The 27,604-nt window shown below is 44.4% G+C and overlaps 1 long non-coding RNA gene across 1 annotated transcript in view; it reads left to right on the top strand.

The window, feature by feature from the left end:
* Nucleotides 1-24,867, top strand: part of LOC307218169 — a 47,715-nt gene extending 22,848 nt beyond the window's left edge. Inside the window, exons 2-3 of the long non-coding RNA XR_013839847.1 lie at nt 23,277-23,368; nt 24,830-24,867. This is a non-coding gene — a long non-coding RNA (uncharacterized lncRNA). The remainder of the gene's footprint in view (nt 1-23,276; nt 23,369-24,829) is intronic.
* Nucleotides 24,868-27,604: the final 2,737 nt, after the last annotated feature.

The following is a 27,604-nucleotide window of genomic DNA, read 5'->3' as shown; positions in this document are numbered from 1 at the left end:
ACTTATTGGTGGGGCTGCCACCCAATCACAAATAAAGAAACATTGGAACTGCCTGGCTTGCTTTTGTGACTTTTTGAGCAGCATGAGATCTTGAGAGCAGCAAATGAATTTTTTCACAGCATGGAGGGGAACATAATCACATGCTCCTGGTTTCATATCAAGCTGCACTTAAGGGCAAGGCGATCAAATGATTGAGCTTTTTGCAATAAGGAAAGCGATTGAGAAATGCACCAAGAAGTGTGGAATAATGCATGCGTCGACAACGTCATCTAACCTCCCTGCAAATGGCTCAGAAGGAATTCTCATCAAATAGCTCACATCATTGAATCTCCCAGCTGACAAATCAGGATGAATGTTAAATAAACAGATCACCAGGATTCCGCCCTTAGGGTGGAATCGTACCCCTACCTGGAAATCAAATGAAAAGCCTAAGAGAACCTCCAGATTGGCAGTATTTTGCAGAAGCAATTCAAGCGCACTCTAGGAAATTTAGACTTCTGCTATAAAAGTGAATTAAAATAAGATGTCAACCTAGCACAACAAATCTACTTTTTAAAAAAGAAATGGACTTTTTGCAGTTATGAAAGTGTTGAAAAAATGAGGGTGGGTTTGGGGCAGGAGATGCAAGGCTCTGATTTGAAGGGAGGAGGAGAAAGCTGCTGGTACTGTGTAGTGGTGTGTATTTGTCCACAGACAGCTTTGCGGGTCATGTGATCAGCATGACTAAACCGTTTCTGGTGCAACAGAACACCGTGACAGAAGCCAGAACACACGGAAACACCATTTTCCTTCCCGCCGCAGCAGTGCCTATTTATCTACTTGCACTAGTGTGCTTTCAAACTGCTAGGTTGGCAGAAGCTGGGACAGAGCAATAGGAGCTCACCCCATTGCGCGGTTTTGAACTGCCGACCTTCCAGCCAGCAAGCCCAAGAGGTTCAGTGGTTTTGACCACAGCGCCACCCACCCTATAACTGGACTTAGCTAACTGTCCAGGAGGTCCTTTACCTTTTACCAGCACTGATTCTATGAAATATTTAGGTTGCAATTTTGTGCATGGATTAAACCCCACTGAACTCAATGGGACTTACCTCTGTGCACAGGCCGTGGCAGCATTGCTAGGAAATCATATCTCTGCATATCTGCCAACATACACAAACGAAAATAGGGCATGCGTTAAACATCTCAGTTGTCATCTCAAGGTTCAGCGCTGAAGCCCCATCTCTCCAAAGTTTTATGCATTACTGAAAGGTCTGCTGCAGTTGCTGTAATTGTTTACTCTGGAATGGCTTGCCTGCAGTGTTTTACTTGAGTTAAAGATAGGCTAGGAAAAAAATAATGGGTGCAATTCAGCTAAGGAGCCCCACCAGTGAACCCCAAGCAATGACTTCTGCTACCTCAGTATGGTGTAGTGCTTAAGAGTGGTAGTCTCGTAATCTGGGGAACCGGGTTCGCGTCTCCGCTCCTCCACATGCAGCTGCTGGGTGACTTTGGGCCAGTCACACGTCTTTGAAGTCTCTCAGCCTCACATACCTCACAGAGTGTTTGCTGTGGGGGAGGAAGGGAAAGGAAAATGTTAGCCGCTTTGAGACTCCTTCGTGTAGTGATAAAGTGGGATATCAAATCCAAACTCTTCTTCTTCTCAATAGATTCTTTCCTTCCTCTCCCCACCCCCACACTCCCCAAATTGGCGGGTGTGGGGTAGAAGAACCCCCCCCCCCCAAAAAAACAGCATGCAGTGGGAGGAGAGGGCAATCCATCAGTGAAGCAGTATTGCTTGTCTTGACAGCGCAACCTGCTTAGCGCTATGTTGATTTCCTCCTAATTGTCATACAATCCCATTGATCAGAAGTTCAAAACGAGCCTCACCAGCATGTGAAATAGGTGTGTTTTGCAGGGGTCTATCTGTTGTGTATTGAGTCAAAGGATTTTATATCTGTATTATTATTGTCTGTATTTGCATTAGGGTAAAGTAACTGCCTTTTGGTTCCAGAGGGTACAGCTACTATTGGTTCATTTAAGCTGCTGTATTTGGATCCTCTGTCTTATTGGTTTCCTCCAAAAGGCAGGACTGTGATTGCCTGATATTGTTCCCTCCAAAATGTATCCTTTCTAGCTAGTTCCCTGTCCCTATAAATGTAGCTCTCCCCTCCTCAGGTCTCAGTCTTGTTGCTTTAATAAAGAAGTGTTACTAGAGAACTGTCTCCAGCATATTATGTCAAGAGAGCTGAAATCACAAACCCCACGTCACAACACTATCATGTTCGAGTGTTTGCATTTGCCTGCTTGTGTCTTCACCACCACCCTTCACAGATTTAATAAAGCAAGCCAAACCCTCTTTGCTCTGCCCTGGGGGGCTTGGATTGGGCAGAGCTCAGTGGAGCCTGGGGCCAGCTAGGTCTGGTGGCATGGAAGGCACGGAGGTCAAGTGTAGGTGGAGCCAGAGTCATTGGCAGCCAAAGCTGGCTATTCTGTAGTATTATCCACATCTTCCTGGCAATTACTGAGGCTAAGGAGCAGGAAGAAGCTGACAGCCATCACCCCTTGATCTGGCTGTAAGAAGGCTGGCAGGTTGAGTGATGGCTGAGAACAGACTGGAGTTTGCCCCACTGGTAGAAGTGTCCCTCCACCCAGCCCTGCTGGATCAACCCGTCACCTGTGGAGAAATCAGCATGATAGAGTGATGCTGTTGGCCCTTCTGACTGCCAAACAGGTGGGTGGGTCCCCCAAAAGAAAACACAACTCCTGAGACTTGTGGAGAGAAGATAGATTGTCACGATGGAAGGCATGGATCAGGAAACCTGTCATGTTGTTTTCCTTAGCGGTACAGATTTTGAGGTGATAAATATCTTATTTGGCCTAATGGGATACTCAGTATGTTTCTGGTAGGGCTAGTGGCCATAAATGGGAAATTCAGCAAATGAGAAGGCATTCCTCACAAAACATCTAGTATACATGAATTATTTGAAGAAACTGGATGAACTGGATGCTTATGCTAACAGTTATCAAAATTGCTCATGTGTGTTTTGCAGAAACGCCCAAGAAAGATTGTTACCTCTGTTCATTAACTCACTCTCTTTCTCTCCACCCCCTGCCAGTTATTCAATATCATGTTGAGTAATGAAAGGTCTCAGAGGATGTAGCACATACTGCATAATCTTGCATTCAAGGGGGGAAAAGAAACCCACATTTTCATTCTCCTACCCGCTCACTTTCCCCCACCCCACCCCCAAAATGGATAGAATAAAATCCTTTTTGCATTCTTCATGAAGTGTAAATGTCTCCAATATAGCTTGATAAACTGCGATTTAAAACCGGTATCTGTTGATCAAAGAGATAAGCTGTCTCCAGTCTGTCTGGTAAATTTCTTAAGTCCTATACCTGCAATTATTTCTTTCTCTCATTCTTACCTAATGCATGCATATGAATTTATAGGAAAGTCAGGTTTTAGCATTTGTAGTACGATATGCATGTTTCATTTCGTTTTTTTCTTCTGTTTTTTTCCTGCTTTGGTCTACAGCCTTGGGAGAGATGGCTGTTCTGCCATTTGATTGGATTTTCTTTCTTTTTTTATGTACAACAACAGGAGAAATGCATGGAGGGGAAATCCGGAACAGAAAACGCGGTTGCTTTGACATTCAGGAAGTGCCTTAAAACCTGCAGCTTCATGCTTAAATGGAAGAAAGGAGTAGCTGGTAAACTAGGAAGGGACACCAGAAGCTGCCTCATACAGAATCAGCCATTGGTCTATCTAGGGGACCACTAGATTGGTGGGGGTTTTTATTTTAGTTCTGCAAGTCTTTTTCCCAGTTGCAGTATGACTTTGATGCAATAATAGTGGATTTATACTGGGCCACCCACACTGCATTCCATTTTATTAATTGTTATGCAATGCTTCCACAATGTTACCACATTATTGCCATCTACAAGGGAATTATTGTGCTGTAGCATGACAAAAGTGGAACAAAAAAACCCAGCCCAACATTTATGATATGACTCGGGATTTCAGCAGGAAGGTATGGGGCATGCAGTAACTGTAAATGAACTGGTGTACCTGCCCCAAACCTTTTGCAGGGGCAAATAGGATCACATACGTATATAGCCACCTTGATACAATCATCTGCACAAATCATAACGAATTCACTATAAAAGGGGCCCTAGCTCAGTGCTTCCACACCATGAATGAGGAATCTCTTTTCAGCCTAAGAATCATATTCCCTTCTGGTCAACGTTCTAATGGCCACATGTCAATGGTGGACAGGGTGTGGCCTGAGAAAAGGGTGTGTGGCCTGAGGAGGGTTCCACAGGCCAGGCAGAGGGATGCATTTGGTCCTTGGACCTGATGTTCTCTACCCTTGGTCTGCACCAGCAGGCAGTTGAGTCTCCAGGATTTTAGACATGGGATATTCCCAGCCAACCTGGAAATGGCAGAGAATGAACCTGGAAGATGCTAGATATGGCCCTCACTTAAAATGGCTCATTTTATTGTAAATGGAATTGTTTGTTTTTAATGTTCACGGCCTAGGACCCTCGTACCTACGGGACTGCCTCTCCCGGTATGCCCCACGGAGAGCCTCAAGGTCCATAAATAGCAACACCCTAGTGGTCCTGGGCACTAAGGAAGTTAGATTAGCTTCAACCAGAGCCAGGGCCTTTTCAACACTGGCTCCGGCCTGGTGGAATGCTCTGCCTCATGAGACCAGGGCCCTGCAGGATCTGATTTTTTCCGCAGGGCCTGTAAGACAGAGTTGTTCCGCCTGGCCTTTGGCTTGGAGCCAATTTGATTCCCTCCCCCTCTTTCTTTTTCCTTTCTCCTCCTGTGATGAGGCTGCATTTTAATATTTTAATGTTTCAATATTTTAATGTTGTATTTTAATCTTGTTTTTAAGTTGTATTCATTCAACCTGTTTTTATTATTGCTTGTTAGCCGCCCTGAGCCCGGCCTTGGCTGGGGAGGGCGGGGTATAAATAAAAATTCTTATTATTTATTATTATTAATGTTGGATATTGATAAAACTCTGGATTTGTTAGTCATGCAAACTGTTTTGGGAAAGCTAGGGTGCTGAAGAGCGGCTTAGGAATAGTAGTAAATGGAAGGAATTAAAGCTTTGTTCTCAGCCCTGAAGTGTTGCAGTACAAGAAATACCTGCTGCATTTTCTTAACACTAGTTTGCAGAACTGGAGAAACCAAGAGACCTTTAACCTGACTTCCTTTTTGCGTTTTTAGGTACACACACACAAATACACACACCCCAAACCTGAAAGAGTCTCTCTAGACGACGGCCCACTTCCTGAATGAAGAAGCAGAAATCTGCACTGCTGCAAGCTGATCTGGGGTTACAAAGAGCTGATAACAACCTGAGTTTAGTGAAGAACATGCGGGATCTATAACACAGTGCTGCAGCCAGCCAGCCAGCCAGTCAGCTATGCCATCTGCCAAGATATACTATTCCATTATTCCCTTACTGCCTTACTGCTCACAAGGATTTGCCAAGAATTATAATATTGGCTTGAAACTAGTCAATCATTCTGCAATCGCTTGCAAACTTTTGCATGAAAATAATTAAACTCAATGGCAGCTACTTCTTGCACAAACATGTATAGGATCAGGCTTAGCTGAAATGACCTAAGGGCTTGCTTCTTTCTCAGACCTGCAGAAATACAGTGGTACCTCGGGTTACATATGCTTCAAGTTACAGACGCTTCAGGTTACAGACTCTACTAACCCAGAAATATTACCTCGGGTTAAGAACTTTGCTTCAGGATGAGAACAGAAATCGTGCAGCAGCGGTGCAGTGGCAGCGGGAGGTCTCATTAGCTAAAGTGGTGCTTCAGGTTAAGAACAGTTTCAGGTTAAGAACGGACCTCCGGAACAAATTAAGTTCTTAACCTGAGGTACCACTCTACCAAAACTAATTCAGTAAGATTCCTTACTTTCTTTTAGAGAGGAATAGGTAGCATGTTCTTATACATGCTGAATCTGAAAGCATTGTTCCCCGCTTACTACTTATAAATAAGCTCCAAATGATGTCATTTGTTTATCTCGATTTTCTTTTTTTTATTATTTAAAAGATTACGGTTGCCATCGTTTTATTCAGTGCTGGACGGAGACAGATTGGAACAACCACAATACTCCCTCTGCATAAACTGCACAGAGATTATGAAGAGCTCAATGCTCATTTAAGCATCCGAAACCTCTTGCACACAAGTGAGGTACATTTGAAAGCCTCTCAGCCAGCAGCAGGTGACAGCAGCTTATTTTACCAAATGTTGTTAATGAAATTTGAAACTCCAGTTCTAAGGGGCTCAACACAGATAGTCTAAATAATCAGGTGGAAGCACAAACCATAGATTTTATCTAAGGAGAAAGATTATAATTGGATACTTCAGTTTTGCATTTGTGCTTACTCTCACTGCGTTGAGAAAGGTGGAGAGTTTATCCCTTTCCCTCTGGATACAGCAGGGGTAGTTAACCCTTTTATACCTAAAAGGTAAAGGTAAAGGACCCCTGACAGTTAAGTCCAGTCGCAGACGACTCTGGGGTTGCGGTGCTCATCTCTTTACAGGCCGAGGGAGCCAGCGTTTGTTTTTCCGGGTCATGTGGCCAGCATGACTAAGCTGCTTCTGGCACAATGGAACACCGAAACCAGAGCAGCGCACGTTAACACCATTTACCTTCCCACCGGAGTGGTACTTATTTATCTACTTGCAGTTTTTGTCATGCTTTCGAACTGCTAGGTTGGCAGGAGCAGGGACCGAGCAACGGGAGCTAACCCCACTGCAGGGATTCGAACCACCGATCTTCTGATCAGCAAGCCCAAGAGGCTCAGTGGTTTAGACCACAGCGCCATGCGCGTCCCTCTAATTTATACCTACCACCCACTAATACATCTTTCTTGATGGTAAAATTTCCTTACTGCACACCAGCGCTCGATGGAGGGAGGATTTAGCTTGTGTTGTAGAACCCCCTACCGCCCACCTAGAATCCTGAAATGTCCGCTAGTGGGCGGTAGGGACCAGGCTGACAACCCCTGGGATACAGCATCAGTTGGAGCACAGAATCCTATGTTCCCTGCTAGCACAGCTAGGTGATTATATGTTCTGGTCTTAATGGTCTTCCATGTCTTGCTCTCTTTTGATGGTACTTATGCAACAAGTTTTATATTCCACTTGATTGCAATAAAGCTTCAAAGCTGTCAGGGACTCAGCGGGAGCGCAGGGAGGAGAGGAGATGGAGAGCGAGGGGGAGCAATCCGAGGGCAGCGTAGGAGAGGATGACAGCAGCCCAATAGATTCCGTGAGCCTCTCCAGCGAATCGGAAGATTCACAGAAGGGGGCGCCAATGGGCAGGGCAAGGGGGGACCCAAGGGGGACACCCCAGAAGCAAGGGGCCAGCGGGGACTCCCAGAGCAGCAGTTGGAAATCAGGACCAGCTTCCCCACCAGAGCGTAGTGGGGGGGAGGAGTCCCAGGTATCAGAGCCCACATATGCACCACCAGCGAGAGAAGATGAGTCAGGGTTGGCCACGCCTCCATCGGAGAGCGAGGGAACGGTCAAGAGGAAAGTTGCAGGCTGGGCGCGCGCGCCAAGTTCAAATGTACAGGCGAGTGGCACAGAAGGTAGCCCGGATAGGGAACCAGGTCCTAAAGCCCGCCGGAGGGAGGGGGAAGAATCATCAGGGTCAGCGTCAGAGGAGTCCAGAAAGGATGAAACCCTAGCGGGCAGGAGGGCCCAGAGGAGAAAGGAACTTAGGAAGAGGTGGAGCAAAGCGAGAGTGTTAAACTGGTGTGGAAGGGGCGGAGACTCAGACGGGACTTCGCCGGTCTAGGGTTGAGACGTAGAGCTGCGCGCTGCGGCTTTAAAATGGAAACTGAACCTCAATAAAGACTTTTGTACATAACTACAGCCTAGCGTTGGTCCTCTGTGAGCTGGGACCTGGAGGCAGCTCTGACAAAAGCGCTTTACAATTTTTTAAAAAAAATATTAATAAGGTTCTTAACCCGTGGTACTATTTCTGGGTTAGCGGAGTGTGTAACCTGAAGCGTATGTAATCTGAAGCGTATGTAACCCAAGGTACCACAGTATACAACTTTTAGAAGACATCTGAAGGCAGCCCTGTATAGGGAAGTTTTTTTTTAATGTTTAATGTTTTATTATGTTTTTTATATGCATATGTTGGAAGATGCTCAGAGTGTCTGTCCCTATTTTATCAGAGAAATGTTGGAGGGTATGAAACTGGCCCCAAACTGTTAAGGGCCTACAGTAGTACCTCAGGTTACATACGTTTCAGGTTACATACGTTTCGGGTTACATACGTTTCAGGTTACAGACTCCGCTAACCCAGAAATAGTACCTCGGTTTAAGAACTTTGCTTCAGGATGAGAACAGAAATCGTGCTCTGGCGGCGTGACGGCAGTAGGAGGCCCCATTAGCTAAAGTGGTGCTTCAGGTTAAGAACAATTTCAGGTTAAGAACGGACCTCCGGAACGAATTAAGTACTTAACCCGAGGTACCACTGTACTTGCAAATTAGCATCCAGTGTAGATTTCTGAGCACAGGTGTTCTGACATGGTTTTACTCAGTGACCAGCAATGCTTCAAAATGGAGCAAGCCAGTCCTCTTGCATTGAGGCCACTCCTGCCCATTCTTCTCTGTGTTGTTCTGGACATCTGGCCTACAGTATGGAACACCACTGTCTTCTGTAACAATATCCAGCAGACACCCCTGCAATCAGGGCGCAGCTGCAAAACACAAAGAGATATTTTGACGGGCTGGGGGTGAGAAAGCATCCATGTAATATTTCACCGCACTGAAGTTTTTACAAATTGCTGCTGATCTTTAAGGCACCTTAGATGCAAATCAAAAGTATGTTTGTAGACTTCGAGCTTAGCTGTTACACCAAGTGAACTCACTGGAATAATCCTCTTGAACACAACCACAGCTTCCTCCTTTGTGTGAAGTTACTCAAGTGTAATTATCTGCAGCTTAAGAGCTTCTTTTTCCCTTAATTAGACTATGCATTCAATGGCTAATTACATTCATGAAAAAACCCTCCTTATTTATTATTATTTTAAAAAAACCAACACACTGGAACGCTCATATTTTAAAGGGCATCCAAATAAAAAAATGACACTACCTCTTTTTCCAGTATTTACTAGATCAATAAAAAACCTTTATCTACTTCCATCTATTGTAAGTTGCTTTGAGACTTTTTAAAAAGCGAAAAAAATGAGTAAGTAATAAATGTTTTAACTCTTTTGTAGTCGTTCCTATTTTAGTCATATGCAGCACTATCCTAAGCTTGTTTACTCGTGAGTAAGTGCCAGTAAAGTAGGCATATGTATCACTGCAGTCTTTTAGAGCATGATGCAAATAAAGTTAAGCACTAAGTCTTGTTGATTTAAATGAGAGAGCGTGCTATGCATGGGTTTAATACAAACATTAGAATAGACAGCAATCAAAACTAAATTTTGTGTTGGATCTAGATGTGGCTTCTGCCAGTGGGGAGCAGAGTTCTGTTCAGGGGATGTTTCTTCCTTGGAGAGAGGAACGTGACTGTTGCCACTTAAGGAATACTCCAGATCAGTGTGTGAGATGGTGTTGGGGTCTGCAGGGATTGGGGGGGAGGGGGGAAATGGGAAAACCTCCTAGTCTTCCAACAGGGTTCTTCTGCTGGATCAAAAGCCTTATGGGGACATACGGAGCCCATCTGCCTACGGAAAGTGAAATCTGGATCCAGCCCTTTGTCTTGGTCATGGCTTAGTGGATAATATTATTATCATTTTTAGACTTGTTTATTTCATTTATGTATTGCTTCCTATGATGCATCTCAAAGCGATTTCGCCATTCAATAACAACATATATAAAACAACTGCATACATAACTTGCAGTTCGCAATTCAGACCAGGTTTTACAGTGTGAAGTTATTTTTACCGGCTGGTGTTCATTGATGCTTTACTGCCATTTTATTGCTGTTACTGTAATATTATTTTTAAAATGAAAGTGTGGTTTATAAATATCTAAATAAATAAGAATCGTTAAAACAGTCACATATACATGTATTAGGAAGTCAGAATATATTATGCTGAAAGAAAATTACCTCTATTTTAAAAAAATAACTATTTAAAATAAAATGCCAGGCCTCCAGTGTACCAGCTTTATTTCATATATTTAATATGACATAGTCTTTTGTGTTTGTGTGCTTGATCTGCATATCAATTTGCACTGAAAATACTTAGCATGTACAGTCCAAAAATGATAAATTGTGCTTTTCATATTTTCATTAATCTACAAATGTTTTGACCTTTCATTAAAATGTCAGTCTCGAGCTGTTGGTAGTAACATTGATTTACCTTTGCAAAAATTGGCCTAGTTATTAAGCATCCAACTACATGTTACATTGGCATCTATACTTTGCTGAAATACAGTCTGGAAAATATCGTACCATGCAATCAATATAAGGATTTTGGTATTATAATCATTTCAGTGTAGGCTGTTCCATAAAACTGGATTTAAAAGTACTTGTCTCTGGGCTTACCCGCTCTTACTTTTCTCCACAGAAAAGTGAAAAACCCACTCTTTTAAGCTGAATCAGAGCAAACAGAAATCCTTGGAAAAAAGGTAAGTGAAGATAAGCCCATACCATATTTGTAATTGTCACACTGCTGCTGGAGAGGGTGCCAGGGTGCCAGCACACTCAAATCAAAGTAGGGTGAGGGAAGCAAACAAGGAGGGGAAATGGAGATGCAAGCAGGCAAGTGAGTGGCTCACCCTGGCAAATGAGTATGTGGCTGGGCAAACCAGGCTTGTGGGCAGCTAAGGTGAGCTGCAGAGGTCAAGGACTAGGGGGAGGAGGTGCCTTTGGCGAGGTATAAAGGAAAGGGACGCGGGTGGCGCTGTGGGTTAAACCACAGAGCCTAGGACTTGCCAATCACAAGGTCGGCGGTTCGAATCCCCATGACGGGGTGAGCTCCCGTTGCTCGCTCCCTGCTCCTGCCAACCTAGCAGTTCAAAATCACGTCAAAGTGCAAGTAGATAAATAGGTACCGCTCCGGCGGGAAGGTAAACGGCATTTCCGTGCACTGCTCTGGTTTGCCAGAAGTGGCTTAGTCATGCTGGCCACATGACCTGGAAGCTGTACACCGGCTCCCTTGGCCAGTAAAGCGAGATGAGCACCGCAACCCCAGAGTCGGTCACGACTGGACCTAATGGTCAGGGGTCCCTTTACCTTTTAAAGGAAAGGGGTGGGTGGCTTTGGCAAGAAAGATGGCTTTGGTGAGGAGTGAAAGAAGAGGGTTTCTTTGTTGAAGGGCATTGTGGGAGGGAAGGTGTGTTTGGTGAGTAATACTTTGTTGAATACTTCCCCATCTCTTTCCTGGTGCTGCCCATTCTGTCCCTCACACTCTGAGAAGCCCCACTCTGTGCCAACAGATGCCCATTCTGTGGCGTTTAACAGCTTAATACCTTTCATCCCCACTCTCCAACTCAACCAGGCTCTGCCCCTGAGAGGCAAGAATTGTTTCCCACAAACATCCACAGAAAGAGCTTCCTGCACCCTTTTCCACAGCAGCAACAAAGTGCGTTGTTCCCTCACTTTTTATGAGGCATCCTGATAACATTGTCATCCAGTCATCAGCACCCAGAATTTTCCTTGTAGTTCTTCTGTTTTTCTTAGACTGCAGAAAGTTCCTTCCCCCTGCCAAGAAAAATAGTAGTGAAACCAGCACAGTTGTAAATGCTTTAGCGCTACACTTTCATCTTTTTAAAAGAGTGGGGTTTTGACACGGACAGTGACAAATTCAAATTGTGAGCCTTAAAACAATGTTACCACAGTCTTATGATGCACACTCTCTCTGTGTCTCTCTGCCATGTGTGTGTGTTGCATCACTGCTAATTAAAAGAAATTGAGTCAGAAAATGGTACCCATCACAAGAATTATAACAAATGTGTTCTCAGCTTCAAATGGCTCCATCCACAGCAGCTACATCACACCCACTGGTGTGAATTGCACACAGAGTACACAAAGAAGTGTAAAAGCCTGTTAGAATGGAAAGTCAGTTGCATTTTTCTTGTAGTTTACAATGCAAGAGTAACAACCGCATAGCACCATGGACCTGTTGAAAAGATGAACATTGATGGAAGATGCCTTGAGGCACATTGATGGGGCCGAAGATTAGCTGGGATCTTCTTAATTTCTTTCAGCCCCAGTTGGGATGTATGCTCTGACATATCCTAAGAAAGAGACGACAATTTCCCCCCACACACTCACCTTTTCAAAAAGAGATGCAATCTACCACTTTGAGTGGAAATAAGTGTGTAATGTGTTTGCATATAAATTTTCCCCCTTGTATCAGGATGATTCAGTAGTAATGCAGAGTCTGGTTGACTCATTGTCAGTGATAGCATTATGTAACCACAGAATTCAGAGCCGGGTAGAATCCTCCATACCTCAGTCCAGACCACAGTCTGGACAGAACACAGCAGCATCATTCATTCATTCCTTTCCTCCAAGGAGCTCAAGTCAGTGTGGGCAGATGGGAGTTGTAGTCCAAAACCTCTGGAGGAAACCAAGTTGGAGATGGCCTATAAATTGCTAAAAGATTCAAATGTTGCTTTTGCTGTACAAACAGACTAACATAACCAGTGCTTTTCTTTTTCTGGAGGGGCACAGGGGTACGCATACCCCTAAACATTTTATGAATCTAAGTTTGGTCTCATTGAGGGGCAGTATTTCAATATGAGTAGGAAAATGAGAATACCACTAAACATTTTTTTATATATAGAAAAAAAGCACTAAACATAGCTATTCCTCTGAGAATAATCTGCATTTTTATAACTGGGAGGAGGAAGTGATTTGATTCCCATTTCTAAGTCCTATCAGAGCCACAATGCACAACCTCATTACAAGGTTAATGTGTGCATTTTTGTCATAAGATGTAGGGGCTAGATATTTTAAAACACTAGTGTTAATTAGCAGTGCACTAATTGTTTTGCCGTTCCCGGTGATTGCAGAGAAGCTTCATTTGTGCAGTAATTGCTGGCTACCATTTCTGATCTGATTTCAATCAAAGCATCACACCACCGCATTTCCAGAGGTACCCCTGCTGTACATAACAGATCTGTGTTCTCCTGGACATAAACATGCATACAGTCATCTGTTTAAACTGGAAACCTGTAGCCAAAATGTGGCTAGTAGTTGTTCAAATCTATGTATGATATTTAAGCTGTCTGCTCTATGTTCTAATGCAGTTGTTCCCAACCTCCCATCGGTTCATCGTCCTCTGGAGTAGTATACAGGGCCGACCTGAGACGTTTTGCTGCTTGAGGCAAATCCGAAAATGGTGCCACCTGATTCCTTCTTTGCCGCTGCTGCCCCCTTTCCACTGGGGAAACCCTGGTGTGCTGAAGGTGGGAGAGAAAACGTGAAGCTGGAGAGGAGCAGGTGGTGGCAGCAGTGGTTGCTGGTGGCAGTGGACAACGAGCGCAAGAAATGACGAGTGGCGCATTCCTTGGGCCCCAGATCTGCTGCCCTTTCCAGCCTGCCGCCTGAGGCGACTGTCTTACCAAAGCCTCATGGCCATGTTGGCCCTGGCAGTATATATTAATAGACGGTAAAGGTAAAGGTAAAGGGACCCCTGACCGTTAGGTCCAGTCGTGGCCGACTCTGGGGTTGCGGCGCTCATCTTGCTTTACTGGCCGAGGGAGCTGGCGTACAGCTTCCGGGTCATGTGGTCAGCATGACTAAGCTGCTTCTGGCGAACCAGAGCAGCGCACGGAAATGCCATTTACCTTCCCGCCGGAGCGGTACCTATTTATCTACTTGCACTTTGATGTGCTTTCGAACTGCTAGGTTGGCCGGAGCAGGGACTGAGCAACGGGAGCTCACCCCGTTGCGGGGATTCGAACCGCCAACCTTCTGATCAGCAAGTCCTAGGCTCTGTGGTTTAACCCACAGCGCCACCCGTGTCCCTAATAGACGGTACCACTAGCAAATAAAAAATAAGGATGCAGCATTCTGCTGCCCTATAACATGACAAGTCACTAATAGGTGAAATATGAAAACCTTTGTAGGGATGCTGAGGAATAAGCTTACCCTTGCCTGCTGTTGAATTTAACAAGATAGCATTTACCTTCCACCTTTTGAGCCTGAGGTAGAACAGATGTTCATGGAAAGCCTGTTAATTTCCTGCCATTTGGAAATCTATTAGAAACTCTCTAAAACTTCAGTGCACTGGTTCTCCTTTGCATTTCCTCTTCTGTGCTGCACACTGCAGCCGACAATGGCTGTATTTTCGAGAGAGGGACCACTGTACATTTCTGTTCCTGTCTCCAGCCAAACTATTAGATTGGGGAAATCTGAAACAAAGCAACCAACTTGCCACAATCCCCTTATAATGTATTGCACTACAGAGACTCTCACATGGGGGAACTGGAGCTAAACACAAGTAATTTAAATCTGTGGTGCTCTACTGAAGCCAACTGTTTAAGTATACCAGCCAGCCCTGCCTATGCCAAGAAGTATAGAATTACCCCCCCTCCACCTCCTGGGGGTGCGCATCTTTGGTATGGTCTGAATTTCCACCTGCTTCTGCAGGTAGTTTCATGTGTTAGAAGGAAGCAGTTGCTGAGGAAATGCATGTGCTTCTAGATGAGAGCTCAGTCTTGCAAATGGGTTCCTGGCAACAGATACTGAAAAAACAAGAGCAACAACACCTTACCAGATTTGTCCCTGAAAGGGTAAATTCTGGTAACTCAAAACTAGATATTTTCTGCAAGTTCCCCTGTGTTCTCTGTTGCCCTTCTCTCTACCGTAAGTGAAGCACCAACCATCTGTTACTTCGGGCATCTCTTTTTGTCCATGCTTTCCACGACCCATAAGACTAGACTAAAAGTAAAGGTAAAGGGACCCCTGACCATTAGGTCCAGTTGTGACCGACTCTGGGGTTGCGGCGCTCATCTCGCTTTACTGGCCGAGGGAGCCGGCATACAGCTTCCGGGTCATGTGGCCAGCATGACTAAGCCACTTGTGGCGAACCAGAGCAGCGCATGGAAACACCGTTTACCTTCCCGCCGGAGTGGTACCTATTTATCTACTTGCACTTGGACGTGCTTTTGAACTGCTAGCTTGGCAGGAGCAGGGACCGAGCAGCAGGAGCTCACCCCGTCGCGGGGATTCGAACTGCCAAACTTCTGATCAGCAAGTCCTAGGCTCTGTGGTTTAACCCACAGCGCCACCCGTGTCTCTAAGACTAGACTACTATCCTTGAATTCATATTTTTATAACGCAAGTTTAACTGATGTTGTATCTATGTTTTTTAAAAAACTGGTGTTTAGGACACTATTTTATTGTGTTTATGTTGCATTTTTGTATACCTATTAGAGTTTTGGTTTGTTTGTTTTTAAAAGCAGTTTACCAATGCTTTAAAATATTTAGATTAAATCAGAGTGGAGGGATGCAGGCTGGAATTTTGATCCTGATACTATTTGCATGCATGAGCAGGCATCCATCAATAAACATGGTCTGGAAACATCCAATGAGTATGCTTAGAAGAGGCGAGATAGAGAGAGAAGCGGGGGGAGTTTCAGCTCTTGTGTATTGTTCAAAGGGCAGAATTGCAAATGGGGAGATGCACAGGATCTATACATTTAGACATATCCCTGGGGTGTGTGGGGTGTGTGCATCCCATCCTTTTTTGCATTGCACAGCTGATCCTGCTTTCTCCCTTCCCACTTTTTTGCTAATCCACCCAACATTCCTATTTAGTTAGCACAATATTTTGATCCTTGCAAACCATTAATCTCATTAACATTGATAGAGCTGTCCCTCTCTTGAAATATTACGCATGGAGCGGATTGCAGTGCTGGCTGCACATCACGTATACAAGGACAATGTGGGAATGCACACAATCCATAAGAACGGACAGGAGAATATGCAAGAAGACTCTCTGTTTTATCACTTTTCTCACAAGTAGAACAGCGACTTGGGACGAAGCAAATTAGCTTTAAATCTTTCAAAGCAGAAGGTCAGACAGGCAGAGAACACCAATTATTAACTGAAAAGTAGTGAGCTGCACGGAGGAAGGAGGAAACAGGAACTTTCCAATGATGGTTTTCAGAATTGTAGGTTTGTGACTGATCCTCTCTCTCTCTCTCTCTCTCTCTCTCTCTCTCTCTCTGTGTGTGTGTGTGTGTGTGTGTGAGAGAGAGAGAGAGAGATGGGGGGGGGGGTGGAACTGCATGGCAGTTCCAACCCAAATCTAGACTTCCTGTAAACCGGCTTGGTAATATTCAAACCTCTTTTAAGGCCCTGGGGCCCTCCCGACAAAGCACTACTATTTCTGCTAAACCGTGAGAGAGTAATCAGTAATTTATAGACTCACAGTCTGGGAAAGATACCAGGCTTTCTTGTAATTGTGGTCAATAGCGGTGATGCAATATTTTTTAAAAGTAGACCAGTAATTAACAAGCAATTGCCCTGATCTAGCAGGGGTGATAATTACAGGGAAATAAGCTCCCCCTGATCCACTGGATCAGGTCTTGAATATACTACAGAGAAAAACAGCTGCATCCAGACTTTGGGTTTGTAATTTGTTTCTGTTGTTATTGATGTAACCAATCCCACGACCTTAGGAAGAAGGCTGGTATATGCATTATAACAGCAAATAAATAACCCAGAGACATGCACTTATCATTTCTGTACTACAGACAGTGTGGTGTACTGGTTAGAGCAGTGGGCTGAGCTGAGGAAACTCAAGTTCAAATCCCCCCCCTGTTGTGAACCTCACTGGGTGACCTTTCGGCCTATCCTTCATCACATAGATGTTCAGAGAATAAAATGGAGGCGTGGGAGACCTTTGTACCCCGCCTCACTGGAGAAAAAGATGGAATAGAAGTGTAACTAAATAGATGAATGCATTGTGAGAATGAGGACTTCTCTTTTCATGTTGTTGGTTGAGGTCAGCATTGAATCTTTACGCTACATATTAGAAGAAGAAGAGTTTGGATTTGATATCCTGCCTTTCACTCCCTTTAAGGAGTCTCAAAGTGGCTAACATTCTCCTTTCCCTTCCTTCCCCACAACAAACACTCTGTGAGGTGAGTGGGGCTGAGAGACTTCAGAGAAGTGTGACTGGCCCAAGGTCACCCAGCAGCTGCATGTGGAGGAGCGGAGACGCGAACCCGGTTCCCCAGATTACGTGACTACTGCTCTTAACCACTACACCACACTGCCAAAGCTGATTCTCACATGCATCTAACCACCGGCAGTCAGCTGCGGTGAGATAAGTAAGCCACAATGTCATAGCTACAGAGTGGGTTGGTTCAGAGAGAGAGGAGGTATCGTAAGAAAAGCAGCCATTTGAGGAACTCTCTCTTTTTAGGGGAATGGCCCTTCGAGACAGGGATTGATGGGGTGGCGAAGTTTCCTGCTTTACAGAGGGCAGCCCTCTGTTTAAAGGCTGCCTGTTCCAAGTCTTGTTGAAAGGTAGAGAATCCTAAGAAAGGGAAGCGAGGAGCTTGAGGTTGCACATCTTCCTCATTATTCATTAGTCACTTTACTCATAAAAAATGACTTACAGACACAATAGAAATACTTAATGCACTCAAGGCAATAGAAACATAAGATGATTAGAGCCCCACTGAACTTGAAACATGGGAAGCCCCAACAAAAATTTATAATTTGGCAGAATACTTGGACTATATGATATGTATTTATATAATTTGGAATACTTAATGTGATCTGATTGGATTGTTAAAATGGAAAACTTAATAAAAATTATTTAATAATAATAAAAAAAGAAATACTTAATGCAATTACAATAAAATCTATCAAAAAACTGAAAACATACAGTAGTCTATCAATAGTTGGAACCATAACAGCAGACTGGTTAGGCACACACAATATGTTCCCCACTGTGGCCACACTGCTAGGCCGCAAACCCTGTCCTCAGGCCACACCCCTTACTGGTCCTGTGTTTGCCTGGCAGGAATGTGTCTTTAAATAGTAATACTACCTCGTTTTCCTGGAGACCTGTGTGGGTGAGTGTATAGAAACCTCTAACTCAGTGTTTCCCAACCTTGGGTCTCCAGCTGCTTTTGGACTACAACTCCCATCATCCCTTGCTAGCAAGACCAATGGTCAGGGATGATGGGAATTATAGTCCAACAGCAGCTGGAGACCCAAGGTTGGGAAACACTGCTCTAACTTATGCATGGCCGGAATGTAGCAAGAACCTTTGCTCCACCCTCTTTTGACTTTAGCCCTGCCCACTTTTGCATTTGGCCCCACCCACCACTGACATGCAGCTTGTGGGCGGTTGCCCATGAGGGGATGTGGACTTCATGCTGCAAAAGCTTCCCCATGTTTGCTCTGATCTTCCTGCCCATTCACCAAAATGCATTTACTTGCCTTACAGGACCAGAAAACCAAATGCCTCTACTGGTAAACAGAGTGGTGGTGGATGATTTGGAAAGCAGAAGCAAATTTATACCTCTGGGATTTGATTTTCAAGCAAAGAGGCTGGAATTGGGGTCATATAAACTGATGACAGTGACTAAGAGAGGATATGAGGACTATCCAGAAGTATTTAGGGTATAAGCATTCAGGAGGGGAGATGAGTAATGCAAATGGAGAGGAAACGAAGCAAAGTATAAAGTGGGTCGAGCTTGTGCTGTGTAAGTGTTTGGTAACAGAAGTGGAAGAAATCTGAGTCACGTAAGACTTGTTTTGCTGCAGCAGTAGAAGCACGCCAGCTGACCACTTGCTAACACTGCATGCATGCATGCATGCACACACTTGGGAACACTGTCTTTGAACTGTAGAGAATCTGCTTTCATGCAGAAGGTCCAAGGCTCAATGGGCTGGAAGAGACCTCTGTCTGAAATCCTGAAAAGCCACTCTCAGTCGGTGGAGATGATGCTGAGCTGGATGAAGCAATGGTCCGATTCCTTATAAGGCAGCTTCCTTTTCGAGGAGGTGACCTTGGCTGCACCCTAACATGTGTTATTGGAGGCAGGATAGTGGTAAAATTCTTCTCTTCCACGTAGGTGAGCAGACGATTAGCTCAGCACTTCTCTGTATGTTTGTTTACCAAGCTAAGTCACCAATGGATAAGTGCCTGCATCCATCCTCATTGCATGAGGCAAGTACATTTGGATACACCATCCCAGCAGCCAAATTGGATCAACTGCGCTCAAATGCCAGCTCACAAGTTCTACTTGCGTAACCTCTGCAAATGATGTAGCAAACCCTTTAACAGCTTATCAGGTAGTGGCAGCGATACTTGCCGCAAATTTAGCAATGGTAAATAAAAACCACAGGTGTGGTACAAACAGCTAAAACCAGTGAACTTACCCGGGGTGACTCATGGCAAGAAACAACCCATAAAATGTCATGTTGGAAGGATCGCCCGTGTCTGCCTCTATGCATTTAGGCGTGTGCTGGTAATGGAATGCTTTCAAGGTGATACTTCAACAATAGAGGAATACCTCCCTCGGCAGGGAGAAAGGCTCTGATTGTTCTTCTGGCTTTTGTTTCAAGACCCTTTTGATATCTATTGTCAACATTTCCACTCCTTTTCCTTTTCATCTTCTCCTGTCTTTCATGACACAAAGCATGTTGCACACGTCCTCGGATCTATACACTAAACACACCAAGAAGGCTTCAGCCTGAAACAATGGCTGTAATTTTCTAGCATTATACCAGGCCTCAGCTGGCTGGCTTATTTCTTTACGGATACATTTCTGAGTCACCTTTCCACCAGGTCTTCAAAACGATTGCCTGGAATCAAAGCTAATTCTAAAGCATCAATGACACATACAAAGGTAAAAATCAATAAAACTCTCTCTCTCTCTCTCTCTCTCTCTCTCTCTCTCTCTCTCTGTGTGTGTGTGTGTGTACATAGCACTAGCACAGCATGTGAGAACTTCCTCTACAGAGGGCATTCCAGAGCCTAGGTGCTGCCACACAGTATAACTTCTTCTGATCCACCACCCTGTGAACTTCTGAGGGTGGCAGGACCACCCAGAGAGCCCCCTCTGCTGATCTTAGTACTCAGAAGGGTCTGTAGGAAAGGATGTGGTCTTTCAGGGAGGGCTAAGCTGTTGGCGCTGTGGGTTAAACCACAGAGTCTAGGGCTTGCCGATCAGAAGGTCGGCGGTTCGAATCCCTGCAACAGGGTGAGCTCCCGTTGCTCGGTCCCTGCTCCTGCCAACCTAGCAGTTCGAAAGCACAGAAATAGATAAATAGGTACCGCTCCAGCGGGAAGGTAAATGGCGTTTCCGTGGGCTGCTCTGGTTCGCCAGAAGCGGCTTAGTCATGCTGGCCACATGACCTGGAAGTTGTACGCCAGCTCCCTTGACCAATAAAGCGAGATGAGCACTGCAACCCCAGAGTCGGTCACGACTGGACCTAATGGTCAGGGGTCCCTTTACCTTTACCTTTTAAGCTGTTTAGGGTTTTAAACACTCATGTGAGTTCCTTGAATCTCTGGAAGCAAACTGACAATACCTGTGTCTTAACACTTCTACAGGTGGTGAGAGACACAGTAGGGCCCAGTTCATGGACTGAATGGTGAAGGGCGAAAGCTTGGTCCATGTAAGGCTTTACATGTATGAAACAGCACCTTGGCTAGGTCCCACAAGATTAGAAGGAAGAAAGCTGGAAGGGAACAGCTAGAATTGGCATTTTACGCTCTCAGTAAGCACCTGAACTGTAGGAATTCCACACTAACCAGAAACCCTATAGACTATTTTTAGCAAGAGAACTACATTATGTGAACATAACAGACACCGACCTTCATGTGCACATTTCCAAATATCTGTAAAAGTGTGTGGGTAGGAAAATTCAGAGGTCTGCATGGGAAAATGGTGGGTGAAAGGAGGTGTGCTGAACCCTTCCTTCATCCTCCATTTCCTCTCCCTGGCCATCAGGCCATCTCCATCCCCTCTCAACTAAGTCTCAGAGCCCAGGGTGAGAGAAAGGGGGTGTGGGAACAATATGCAGAATAAAAAGTTTGTTTATTCTATGGATACAAGGGGACCTGTATGAAAACGTAACAGTGCAGGATGCTTCCCTTCCAGCTTCCAGAGATGTCACCTTCAGGGATGCTCCAGGGTTGTTGTTTTTTGCTGCACTTAAGGATTTTATGTCTAAAGCTTTGTTCTACTGCATTTCAGGCCCCTTTTGCCCCTTCAAACTCTACACTTCTATGATTCTTTAAATCTTGGAATTCAGCTTGGTAACACCTCTCTTGCATGTCGGTAGAGTGTCTCCACCCCCATCGTTCAGCCCGGACACTGAGGTCCAGTTCCGAGGGCCTTCTGGCAGTTCCCTCACTGTGAGAAGTGAAGCTACAGGGAACCAGACAGAGGGCCTTCTCGGTAGTGGCGCCTGCCCTGTGGAACACCCTCCCATCAGATCTCAAGGAAATAAGTAACTATCTAACTTTTTGAAGACATCTGAAGGCAGCCCTGTTTAGGGAAGGGTTTTTTATGTTTTGTCACATTATTATTATTATTATTATTAAGTTGGGAGCCACCCAGAGTGGCTAGGGAAACCCAGCCAGATGGGCAGGGTATAAATAATGAATTATTGTTGTTATTACTACTACTACTACTACTACTACTACTACTACAAATGGATCCACACTTGAGGAATTTGAGTTTACTATTAGTATATAGAGTTTGGATTTGATATCCCGCCTTTCACTCCCCTTCAGGAGTCTCAAAGCGGCTAACATTCTCCTTTCCCTTCCTCCCCCACAACAAACACTCTGTGAGGTGAGTGGGGCTGAGCGACTTCAAAAAAATGTGACTGGCCCACGGTCACCCAACAGCTGCATGTGGAGGAGCGGAGACGCGAACCCGGTTCCCCAGATTACGAGACTACCGCTCTTAACCACTACACCACACTGGCTCTCCAGTATATAGTATATAGGTTGCCTCCTTTCTTTTCCAAAATTGAATACAAGCAATGCAACTAAGTCAAAGCAGGCCAGTGGAATGGTCTTCCATTATTCCTTCTTGTACAGCATGGCTGGCTGCTGCTTTGGAAGGAGCCCTGAAAAGGGCTGTGTTTGAAGAACTGCCAAGTCCAAGGCCACACCCGTTCTACATTTAAAGTGCCATTATGTCACTTTCACACTCATGGCTCCCCCCCCAAAAAAAAAATCCCGGGAAGTGTGGTTTGTAAAGGGTGCTGAGAGTTGTTAGGAGACCCCCTTCACAGAACTACAATTCCCAGCAACCTTAACAAACTACAGTTCCCAGGATTCTTTGCAGAGGGGAGCCATGAGTGTGAAAAGTGGTATAAGAGTGCTTCAAATGTGTTGTGTGGATGAGGCACGTGTCTGTTTTTAAAGACAAAGAACCCTAAGAAACAAGAACAGGAAGGGCCTTGGAGTTGGCCTTCAGCTGTTATCACCTGGTTAGCAGACTGAGCAGGCACACAGCACACCTGGCCACAGTCTTTTCCACTATTGTATTTCTGTTTGAATTTTAGTGATGGCTTCTAATTCTGCACCTGTACATTATCAACTGCTAATTTTAGGCAAGCCCGCATTCTCTTTTTTGTGTGTGATGCATTTCCTCATTTTTGTGTAACTTGCCACCGTACCAATGGGGGGGCGGGGAAGAGTTTATCAGCTGGAGGAAATTGCCCAGGAGAATTTTTTTTTCCATTGGGCAACTTCCGTGAAAATAGTACATAGTCATGTAACTACTTGCAACAAAACCTAAACTGATTTCCAGGAAAGGCATCATAGTGAAAGTCTCTCTGTTGTAATTTTTCAAAAACGGTGTGGCAAAACCCATAAACAAATAAAGGCTGGTATTTCCTGCCTCCACAGATAGGACTTCCTTTCCCCACTCCCTCTCATCTCTTCCCCCTTTACTTTTATCGGGATCAAAGGATTTGGCAACATTACATTGTAACCCAAATAGTCTTTCCAAGGCCTTAGCAGTAACATTTAAGCAGCTGGAGAATCCTGTAGCTATGGAGGCTGCAGCTAATGTTTGTTCTTGGCTACAGTTCATGGTTAAGAAGGAAAGAACTTAACCACGATCCCCGCTTTGGACGACACACTAACCTTGGCTTAGCTAGTGAGCTAAAAGGAAGGAGCAAAGTCGGTGAGAGCTCCTCTCTGAGAGGCAGCACATTTGCACTGTCCCACTAAGCCATAGTTTGGCCCACAATGAGGTGCAAACCATAGAGTGCTTTATTGTAAAGTGAGAAACCGACTGGGGAAAACAGACAACAAGGGACTTTGTGTTTTTCCTTTCAGAGAACAAGCCCAGCTGCACCCAACTTTACTCTGAGAGACAGACGTAAATACCAACCAATGAGATTGTGATTTGGTCATCCACCATGTTTTAGGTTAGCCTCCCCTTGTTCCTTGCTTTTCAGTTTAAAGCACCTTACTCATGGCACTTAAAGCGTTAAGTAACCTGCCCATCTCTATATTTATTCCATTAAATGTACATTCATCCCGTGATTCTTGTAAGATAATAAAGTTGTAAAGGCATTCTGGGGGTGGAGGTGGTAGGACTGGTTCTAAAATGGGGGGGTTGGGGGTTGGCATAGGCCACTCTAACAAACTGCATCAGCCTGTTTCCTCCAAGTCAGCTAGTAGACTCCATATATTGGATTTTTGCAATGGGGACTGCTCAGCACTCCTTGGGATTACCAGCAAAGGGGGTCCAAGCCAGTTGGTTCCACAGGGGTGGACTCACAGAAGCCAGCCAAGGATAGATTGGCCACATAAAAGGTAAAGGGACCCCTGACCATTAGGTCCAGTCGTGGCCAACTCTGGGGTTGCGGCGTTCATCTCGCTTTACTGGCCGAGGGAGCCGGCGTACAGCTTCCAGGTCATGTGGCCAGCCTGACTAAGCCGCTTCTGGCGAACCAGAGCAGTGCACGGAAACGCTGTTTACCTTCACGCTAGAGCGGTACCTATTTATTTACATGCACTTTTTGGCGTGCTTTCGAACTGCTAGGTTGGCAGGAGCAGGGACCAAGCAATGGGAGCTCACCCCGCCACGGGGATTCGAATCGCCAACCTTCTGATCGGCAAGTTCTAGGCCCTGTGGTTTAACCCACAGCGCCACCTGCGTCCACATAGGCATCGCCAAAAGAAGTAGGAAATGCATTCTCCAACAAAGAAGAGAAAAAGAAGATACTGGTTTGCATAAAATCTATGTGTGTTAATAAGTTTGTCTAGATTATAACTAATTGCTATGATTTAAGCAGAAGACAGAGTACATCGCAATATAGCACAGTGGTTCTCGGCATGGCAGGAGAGAATGGCAAGTGTGGCAGGAAGATTCAAGGACAATCATAGAAACATTTAAATGTTTCGGTATAGTATAGTATAGTATCGTATCAGGGTATTTATTTGCAGGAAATGGATAGATATTCAAGAGCACTGGCTATTCTTCTACAGTTTTCCACGACTTATTGTAGTGAATGGGGATTTTCTACTGTGACAAATATGAAAGATCAGAAAAGAGAAAGGCTTCTTTGTGTTGATGAGGAGATGGGAGTTTGTTCTCAAATTAAACCTAATATAAACGAGGGGACCCAGCAAAAGCCAACTCACCTCTCACTGAGTTTGTATACATATTTAAGGGACATATGTAAGAGGCTCGTTTATAATTATGTTTTGGAAATGATTCATGTTCTTATGTAGCTGCATTGTTATATACTTTCTGGATGTCTCATGATGATATTATAAAGTAGTTATGTTCTATATTATAAATCAAACACTGATGAGAATTGTTTCTTTTTGTTTTCTAATATATTTCCAATGTATTTCTTATCAATAATAAAAAAATTCAGTGTGATGCAAGCAAATGTTTATTCTGAAAGTATGGCCCAGAGAAAAAAGTTTGAGAACCTCTACTAAAGCTGGTGAAACTAATCAGGTGACCTGTGTGCTGCTTATCTGCGGTCAGGGACTCACTGCTGATAGGGCTCCCTCAGCTCTCTCGTCTTATGGTTCTTTGCCTCTGCTGCAAATTGGCCAAAAAGAAAGAAGAAAAGGTTGTGTGCTGGCTTTTGTAGCAAACGGACCAAAAAAAGAAGTTGCATTGAGCTTGTTTCTGGAAGGGAAACTATCTGACGAAGACACAATGAGGGCATTTCCACAGCGTTCCTGCATGCTTTCTGGAAAAGAGAGAGAGAAAAAGAGCTATTATTGATCAAGGTCTCCAGAAGTTAGAGCAAGGCCCCCTCTACTGGTCATGGAAAGTTAAAACTCTGGAAGGGAGTCTCTGTGTGGGGGGAAAGCAGGAAGAAACTGAAGGGTGGAAGTGATGTGAAGCCATTGTTGAAGGATCTTTGTTAATGAAACCGGGCAAAACCTGGCAACTTATAATCGCAGTATTAGTGAGGACTATTGTTAGCAGGCCTTGTGCTAACACCTCTCTCTTTCTCTCTGTACATTTAAAGGTGGTGAGACAGAAGTTACTAAAAAAATGGAACTGAGATATCGTCCAAGTTGTTTTCTTTTCCTCCGCACAAAGCAGAAGGTCTTTACAGTTTTGGCAGCTCACTCTGAAACCTATTTAAATGGAAACACTAAGCACCAGCTGGTTTACAATGCCCTTGTCAGCCACTCCTTGAGCCAAAACAATGAGAGAGAGAGGCGTGTACAATTGATGTATTATAGTTTAAAGTTCATAGAGCAGGAGTAGGTTTTTTTTTTTAAAATCAAAGGAAAGAGGAGAAAATGTGCTTTGTCGCAAGACATTGTGAGATAGTCATAGGCGGCCCATGCATATTTTATGGATGCTGGCTCTTATATATCAGGATCCATGACTGTAATGAGGAGGAAAATGCTATTATGGGCAGAGTTTTATAACACTTTGGTTGGGCTAATAATTGTTTCCCCCTAATGTGGAGTTAGGGATGCGGGTGGCGCTGTGAGATGGGCGCACAACCCTAGAGTCTGTCAATACTGGCCCGTACAGGCAGGGGTACCTTTACCTTTACCTTTAATGTGGAGTTAAGACATTTTTCTTATGAGCAACATGACTATCTTTCCTTTTTGTGTTTATCTTTCTGTGTCATGAAGACATAATTGTATGTCTGGACAAAGTTTTCAAAAATCTGCGTCTGCAGATGAAAAAGGATTCCTGCAAGCAGCAGAAAGCAACAGTGTATTCCTCAAAATTCCACCAATTTATTTTATTTGTTTATAAGAGCATACAAAAGATTCAAGTTGCTGCACAATAAAATCATTAAATACCATAAGCTTCTAAAAAATCATGAAATTATCAAATCATAAAATACAGAACAAAAGACCAATATGGAATCAGGCCAATGCTTGGTGAAACAAATACATTTTCAGCAAGTGGTGAAATATCAGGATTGTAGGTAGATTTCCATAGGAACAGTGCTCCAAATTTTGTTGTTCTGTTTATTTTTACCCCACCTTTCCCCCTGTTGGGACCCCAAATTACTGGTGTCATTGTGCTAAAAGGAAGTAAATTAATATGACATAACTGAGATTGTCAGGAAGGCTTCTCCAGATGGTTGCAGTGCTTTGGCTTTGGGATGCAGGTGGTGCTGTGGTCTAAACCACCAAGTCTCTTGGGCTTGCCAACCGGAAGGTCAGCGGTTCGAATCCCCACGACAGGGTAAGCTCCCGTTGCTCTGTCCCAGCTTCTGCCAACCTAGCAGTTCGAAAGCACACTAGTGTAAGTAGATAAATAGGTGCCACTGCGGCATGAAGGTAAATGGCGTTTCCATGCACTCTGGCATTCGTCACGGTGTTCTGTTGCACCAGAAGTGGTTTAATCATGCTGGCCTCATAACCTGGAAAGCTGTCTGCGGACAAACTGCAGCTCCCTCGGATGAGCACCGCACTCCATAGTCGTCTTTGACTGGACTTAACCATCACGGGTCCTTAACCATCTTTTTTAGTTCTTTGGCCAGTATGCAAGCAGCATGTGCATAAGGGACAAGATGAAAATAAGGATACTGTTGTATACTTGTGGCACACCTGTTCTCACACGAAGCATCACCCCCCCATCCCATACATGCTGAGTATCACTCATTGCTTCACTAAGTAAATAATGTTTAAATCTCATTATTCCACATTTGTAGTCTGACTGGCCTACATAAACAATACATTAAATATAATCATAAAAATATAATTAAACACAATGGAGTGAAAATACAATTGAAACCTCTTATCCACCTACTGGGTGCTGAATTAATTTCCTCTGCAACAGCCTGCCCTGCTTTGATTTAAAGTCAAAAAGGGTGCTTGCTCTTCTGGGCAGAAATTTACTAGGGAAATAGAATTTATGTTACCAACAGTGTGCAATATACCACACTGGAGAAAAGGATCTCAGGTGGCCAGTGCTTTTGGGGTGTGTGTATGTAAAAAAAGAGGTGCCAGTACTCCTATATTAATAAGAGGATGAGGGGCACAACATGGTTGCTCTGGAAATAAAGAAAGAGGTGCTGGCACTCTGCGTTGGTGAGTACTGTTGGAGGGGGGAAAACCTACAGGTTGCAGTTGATGGGAAAATCCTCTTCCTTCCTGAAAAGAAACCATCTAGGATAGATGGACCAATTGTCTGATCCTGCAGGCGAACGGAATGG

The sequence above is a fragment of the Podarcis cretensis genome, assembly GCF_951804945.1.
Source record: "Podarcis cretensis genome assembly, chromosome: 6".
Classification (NCBI taxonomy): Eukaryota; Metazoa; Chordata; class Lepidosauria; order Squamata; family Lacertidae; genus Podarcis; species Podarcis cretensis.
Note: the sequence above shows the minus strand (reverse complement) of the source record. Positions and strands in the feature narration are given on the sequence as shown.